This window comes from Triturus cristatus, chromosome 10 (assembly GCF_964204655.1).
Source record: "Triturus cristatus chromosome 10, aTriCri1.1, whole genome shotgun sequence".
Classification (NCBI taxonomy): domain Eukaryota; kingdom Metazoa; phylum Chordata; class Amphibia; order Caudata; family Salamandridae; genus Triturus; species Triturus cristatus.
Window position 1 is genome coordinate 1,071,915,962 of NC_140593.1, and position 7,170 is coordinate 1,071,923,131.

General features: G+C 46.8%; 1 protein-coding gene across 3 annotated transcripts in view; it reads right to left on the bottom strand.

Annotated features, from left to right (window-relative positions):
- Positions 1–5,490, bottom strand: part of CHST12 (carbohydrate sulfotransferase 12) — a 155,284-nt gene extending 149,794 nt beyond the window's left edge. The window contains exon 1 of one of the 3 annotated variants that reach the window (XM_085629218.1): positions 4,888–5,490. The gene's annotated coding sequence lies outside the window, so the exon portion shown is untranslated. Of the gene's footprint in view, positions 1–3,973; positions 4,289–4,329; positions 4,774–4,887 lie in introns of those variants that run through there. The other 2 variants (XM_085629221.1, XM_085629219.1) reach the window with 2 other exon arrangements.
- Positions 5,491–7,170: the final 1,680 nt, after the last annotated feature.

Genomic DNA, 7,170 nt, shown 5'->3' on the forward strand with positions numbered 1-7,170 from the left:
TTAGCTGGGGCACACCTAAGCATGGAGGCCACATGTAGGACCAGGAAGACCCATAATATTCCCGCATGATAAAACAGGAAGGCTGTGGTAGAAGGAAGGTTGACAACCTGTTGCTGGCCTCGGCGTGAGGGGTCAGCTGGGGAAGAAGTGGCAGAGCTGGTGCCTTGACTATAGTTTAACTTACTATCCAAGTAGGCCCCTCTGTTTGCATTGACAGGGGACCGGGTGAATAGGCCCACTTCCCTGGTCTGTCCTTCCTCCAGGCCCTACAATGGCTTTTCCCACTAGCAGGGAGTCTGTGCTAGTGAGGCAAGGGCGGGGAGCCTTTTAACTAACATGCCTCTGAGGCCATCCGAAGCCGGCCTCTAAAAGCAGGATAGACTGCTGGTGCTGCGAGGTGTGGTTTGCACAAACCAACATGCAGGCACAGGGAGAGGCGTTGGAGTTGCACTATTGGTTCCTTAGCGACACGTTGAGCCCCTGTGCTGGTTTTTTTCTGACATCTCCACAATAAGGACCAACGTATGCGCACGTTAAATGCTGGGTAAAAATCACAGGAGTAAGCCAGGCGAAGGTCTAAACTCCCTAGCGCTCATTACCAAATGATTTTAGGGAGTGCCCTTCCGCCTGCCACGTGGCCTCAGGACTTGAATTTCAGAGGTATACAGGGGTGCACTCCCATTCCCAGAAACCCCGCCCCTTCACAGACTGCGAATGGGGCCAATCCTCTATACGAACTTCTAGAAAGTTTTGAGCATGACTCACAGATAACAGGCATTGGGTTTAAAACGCACTCGCTTCCCTAAATGCCGAACGAAGAAGGCTTCTACACCAGAGCTTGCTGTAAACCAAACCAGGCACTACAGACCATGTTTTGGCTTCCTAGAGCTCGCCTATGCTTCCGTCAGCCGGTCAAGCTGTAAAGCTGTTCCTCTTAAAATGAACAATCTGTCCTCTCCACTCGAAAGCCAGGTGAGGCCTACACACTTCATTACACCCCCACTCAGTAACTCTCAGCCTGAACTTACCATTGACGGTTTACTTTAGACACAATAACCTCGGCCATGACCGCCATCATGAATGATGGGGAGCTAACAAAACTGTACTCGCCAGATCTAAATCATAGTGAAGGACATCCAGAGGGAAAAAAGATGGTTTTTCTCAAACACTTCGAATGCACAGCAAAAAATAAACGTTTTGTCATAACAAACTAGAACCAAATAATTCAAGGAGCAAACGTATACTTTGCTGAACCACCGACGAGTCACTTTTCTCTACAATGAATCAGTGCATTAACCCCCTGACGTCTTCCAGCTCCCTCTTTCTTCGGAGTTTGTGCCACTCTACCAAATTGGAAACCTCTGCCACAATATATTGTGCTTGTCCATCTCCTCTGCTAGCCAAAATGTATTCCTCATTCTATAACTGGTGGACTAATTCTCAAACTTTTGACACCTAAGCCCTGTAACCTCACTACTCAGATTACCTTTTATGAGACAATCTCAGTGAATCCAAAGTTATCCAAAACATTGCCTTATCAGTGGTTTCTCCCATCATTTAAATCATGTATGCCTCCTTCTGTCTCAAAAGGCCCCATTTTCTTTTCTCTGCCTGAATATGATCAAAAGCGTAACTATATCCTGATGAATTTGCCAATCTCAGGCTAATAGAAAAACGATTTTTTCTCCACAAACTGCAGTCCATTGATCATGTTAACAAAAATCTGGTTAAACCAGTCAGCTTCAACCAGAAATGCAGGACAGAGACAGCTATCAATTAGTTTCTAGACTGCTGTGGACGGTCGGTTTTCATATATAGAAATTACTCGGAACACAGCAGCCACGCTAGTCCAATTTACCAAACAGATCACAATCGGCTCCAATGTGAAAACAACTCCACTTACTGCCAGTGCGTAGGAAGGTAATCTTCAAGTTGCTCATCAGCATTTTACAGATCCAGCTCTATTTATCTGAGCAATGGAATTATAAGCTATCTGCCAAGGATGGCCTTAAGATCCTCCCATTGCGTCCTAATCAAGCCCCTCCAGATCCGCAAAGCTAGAACAGTGGGGCGATCATTCTCCTATTTAGCAGCAATGCACAGGAATACCAGAAAGTCCCTAAAACCTTGCTGTTTCAGTTTTAAACCCACCGCTTTTTCTGGTGTTTGTTTTCTCCCACCATCACACTATACTGTGCAAGGATGTCACTTCGGGGATGAGGTTTGTGCAATTACAATTCAGATTCACTAACATAAAGGAGGTGTTTGCTTTCAGGTACATGTCGAACTCTCAGCAGCAAGACTGAACAGATCACTACACTGGCCACTATTGGCAGTATTCAGGATTGGGTTTTATCTTTCATCTCAGGAACATGCCATCTGGTACAAATTGGTCATCAACTTTCTCCCCATCTTGTGGAACGCCTCAGAGCCAGCCCTCTTCGCCTCATTATTCAACTTTGTGTAAACAATAGCACGTTGTATTTCCAAGCACCCTCTTGTAGCAAGATTTCAAAGTAAAAACCCCGTCTCGTCCTCATCCGACAGTGGCTCTTTCTTTCTTCTCAAAATCAATCCATCAATGCAAAAAGTCTACCCAAAAGAACTGCATGCACAAGGCGTGAGTGAGTTAACTGTAGAGCGTAGCATATGCAACAAGGCTTTCTGGTGCTGGAACTGTAATCACAACTTTCCCAAACCCCCACCATAAGCATCCACTTTTGTAGTCAAATTGCCAGGTTTTATTCTGGATTCACAAAAATGTCTAACCTGCAGATACATGCAGCCAAATCCAAATACTTAGCAAACGTTAAGGAAGTTTTTTCCACACAAGAGTCACTCATCCTCTCCTTGATGGATGGGTCAAAGTAATCACAAACAAAATCTTCCCAGGTCCACTACAGTTCTGTAGAAATTCGTACTTCACTCACCAGACCAACTTTCGTTTCTAGTCTGATCACATTCATCCTACCAAAACATGCTAAAAAAATAGGGCAAGAGTCCGCATCTTGCCCTACCCCTCACATTCAAGCAGGGCTTTAAGTGGGATGAAAAAATAGGGGGTCTCTAAACGGAACGCAGCCTAGGAAGAAGTAGGAATCCTTTCCAAGAGGCATGGCCTTTATAACTACGGGCAGGGATTAAAACAAGTAAACTAAAATCCTGTGCTTCCCATAACTAACCACTAGCCCAGTACTTTGATGACTGTGAGCTTACTGTTATTGTATCCAGACATCACACAGTGACTGACCTGCAGTTAAAGCCAAACCTTTTGGTTTGCCAACGCATTCTAGAAGCATAGGATACATAAGTAACACGATTTTGTTGTAAACGACTGGCATTTATATAGTTTCAATTCTGAAAATATGAGACTGTGAATTAAACATTACTAAGACCTCTGGAACTGGCAGTAGTCTTCAGAGTGTTTCAATCATTCTAGTTCTTCACTTCACACTACTTTACTCTTCAGTCTCTAATATGATATTTACACCTTTTCTCTCACCACATCATTGAGATTATGGGATACTGTAATGCCCAATAACAGCACTGTGGAGCTCCAGGACCTTTAGAAAAACTGCTGTATAAAAAATGAACAAGAGATTGCTGTTTTGATACACAGTGGTGTAGAGATACTCTCTATATGATGTGGCTTGCTGTAACTGAGGAACATGTTTTTCTAAAGAAGAGTAAGAGTTCTATAAAATACAAACGAAAATCGGTAAGGTCTTTCGTTCCAAGCACAGTGGTGCAGTTCTGAACTGGGTACATGTGCACATCCATTTTCAGAGTGTTGATATTTTTCTCTATAGCATTTTGTATAGAAAGATTCAGCATGTTAATAACAGTTGTTGCTTATAATTAAACAAATCAAAGAACATTTATCAGCCTTAGAAGGATAAAGAGCTGAACCTCCTAATCCATTTACAACAGGTTGTACAAAAAGCTCTGAAGCATGTACCCTGCTTGCACTGACCTTCTTCGGGAACCTAGTGATGTAGAGCACCACAGTCAAGGTTCCTGATATGGTTGTGGGGTATTCATTAACACTTTTACCAAACTATGGCTGTTCGGTTCTCAAAGTTAATTGTCAAAACGTCTCACTGAGTTAATGTATCTACACCAGTATGAAAACTTTCTGTGCAGACTGGCAGCTCCCTGCACTCTGCAGGGTGTCGTTCCACCCCAACTGTCATTAGGAGTAATGCATGTGGTTTTCCTAGGTGTCCGTTACTCAATTTAGTCAGTACTTCACGTTCTATTTAAAGCGCTGCATACAACATTCCTTTAAAGCCAGAAATAATGGAACTGCCAATACTTGTTAATTAATACCGGGTCAAGCCCACGTAAAGCACTGCATTCAAGAATTCATGTTACAGCTCTTGCCCTGCCATTCTGGGTCAGGGCTCTCCGATTAGACAGCTACAGTCAGGATCCTTTCTTCCGCACAGGTCATTCCATCGCCAGAAAGTATCCAGCAAACACCTGGTAGAAGCCACAATCCTTCCTTGGTCACAAAGTCAGCACCCTGGGCTTGATAATACACGCAGGCAGGCCAACCGGACAGATCAACAAATAAGACCCCCGTCCTGCTTTAACTGGTCAGCTGTCAAGCCCCTCCCCTCGCTGACTGGTCAGGACCCAAGGCTGTCAGCAGCCAGCGCCGCCTCTCAGCGGTCACCAGTCATCCCCTATGCAGTCAGGAAAAAATGAATGATCAACAGTGTGTACAAACACTAAGAAGCATCGTCTCCGGAGTTATATTATGAAGATTCTAATAGTGAAGACACCTCCTTGGTGGTCGGCCTGCTCTCTTCCGCTTTCGTCGGACAGCTTCCCAGATGCCAACCCTCCAGAATCAGGCGAGAGGTTCTCGAGAGCGAGCCTTACCTCCCGACAGCAGATCCCAAAAATCATTCGATGGCCTCCGTTTTGCTGCGGTCTCCAACCAACTTCAATACGAAAAGGCAAAGGGGTGATAATCGGAAAGCTGGTTTTACAGTGATTGACAGGCTAGGGGCGGTGCTAGGAAGGTCTCGGTGGCTGTACTTACCAATAAAGCCTGTTCATTGGTTAAAGAGAAAAAAAATTAAAGACCAACCCTGAAAAAGACGGCCCACCGGTCCACCAAGAAACCTCCCCTTACTGTACCGAAGACGACCACCCGCTGCCCCGGAAGATGCAGCCCAGCCGCAGAGGGGCCGACGGTCCAGGCAGTGCGCGCTGGGGTCTTGGCAGTCTGCTCTAGTGATGGAGCGGCTAGAGTAGACTCAATGATTCCCGGAGATCAGACACCGGCATTGGAAAGTGAGATATCGATGATAGTAGTCCGGAGCGATAAGGCTTACGGCAAGATTCGTCCTGCCTGGACCGGAGTCCGTAAACTGTCAGAAGGCGCCGATGACTGGTGCAGTAAAACACCAACTTGTAACGGGGATCCTTATCCTCGGGGCCTACGCGGTATGCCAGACACGCCTAAGCCTACTAAAGGAGTCCCCGCAGTTACTATAGGTTCTGGGGCACTTTGAGTCCGAGCGGTCAGACGCCCTTTATTTATCCCTTGGGGGGGGGGGGGGGGGTGCGTGCTGCTTGGTGTTGACGTCACGGGGCGTGGTGGCTCACTACGTCCCTGGTAACCATTGTTTTGCAAGAAAAGGGGAGGGTATACATAAGATAACAAAAGAGCATGTTTTGTATTGTTCAATTAATTATATATTTGTTACATGCAACCTTGCGTGCACTCTTGTTTTTCCTTGTAAACACTGCTTCCATTCCATATTCTTGCCAGTTGAGTGTTCTGGAGCTTTTAGCCAGTACACTTGGGGCAGTTGGAGTGGAAGGAAGATCTTCTTGTCTTTGGCTTGTATTGGTGTTTCAACTTAATGAAGATAACTACTTGCAAACCATCGACTTTACAGTAATGTAATGTAATGTAAACAATTCTTGTAAAGCGCAGCTTACACCGGACGGTTTCTTGGCGCTGTTCACTTATTTGGGGAAGATGGCATAAAGGGAAGGTGATGAGTGCTTATGTGTAGATGCTGCGGAAGAGGTGAGTTTTGAGGAGAGACCTAAAGTGAGGGTAGGAGAGAGAGAGTCTGAGTTCCAACGGGAGTGAGTTCCAGAATGAGGGAGCCAGGAAAGAAACTCTGAGACCTCCGTGTTTTTTGCGGCTAAACCTAGGTATCTGGAGGAGCGCATGGTGAGAGGATCGGAGGTGCCTGGAGGGGACGTAAGGATGCAGAAGAGAGGAGATGAAGGAGGGGCCGATGCCGGCCAGAGATTTGTGGGTCAAACAGCCTAGTTTGAACTTGCAGCGCTCCGATACAGGGAGCCAGTGAAGGGCTTTAAGCAGGGTGCGGACGTGGTGGTGTTTGGGTTGATGGTAGATCAGGCGGGCTGCCTGGTTCTGTACCAGCTGTAGTCTTTTGATTTGATATTGTGGAATGCCTGCATACAGGGCGTTGGCATAGTCAATCCGGGAGATGACTAATGCCAGCAGTGCCAAAGTGAGGGCTTCGGTGGTCAAGAAATGAGCTATTTTCCGGATCTTCCTTAGCTGGAAAAAACAGGAGGATACAGTGGCACTGACCTGATGCTTCATTGAGAGATCATGGGAGATGTAAACTCCCAAGCTTTTCACCTTGTCCGCGGGGCAGGGAGGGGGGCCAAGGGAAAGGGGCCAGAAGGTGAAGTTCCAGGGGTTGGATCGGCCTCCGACAAGAACAAGCTCAGTCTTGTCAGGGTTAAGTTTAAGATGGTGAGCACCCATCCAATTACTGATGTGGCAAAGGGTAGACTGAAAGTCTTGGGCTGCTTCGTCCGAGGAATCGAGGTTGAAGACAAGCTGAATGTCATCTGCATAGTTAAATGCGGTGACATTCCTTCCCCGGAGGGAGCGGATCAGGGGGGTGAGGTACAAGTTGAATAGGAGTGGTGACAAGGACGAACCCTGCGGGACGCCGCAGGTGAGCTTCATCCTGTCAGCCGAGAACTGGGAGAGTCGGACAGATTGGTGGCGGTTCGTCAGGAAGGAGCAGACCCAGCTAAGGGCCGTCCCACTGATGCCCGCCTCCTTGACACGGTCGACTAAGATGGTGTGGTCGACCGTGTCAAAGGCCGCCGACAGATCCAGGAGGATCAGGGCTTGACTAATATTGGAGTCGGCACCTC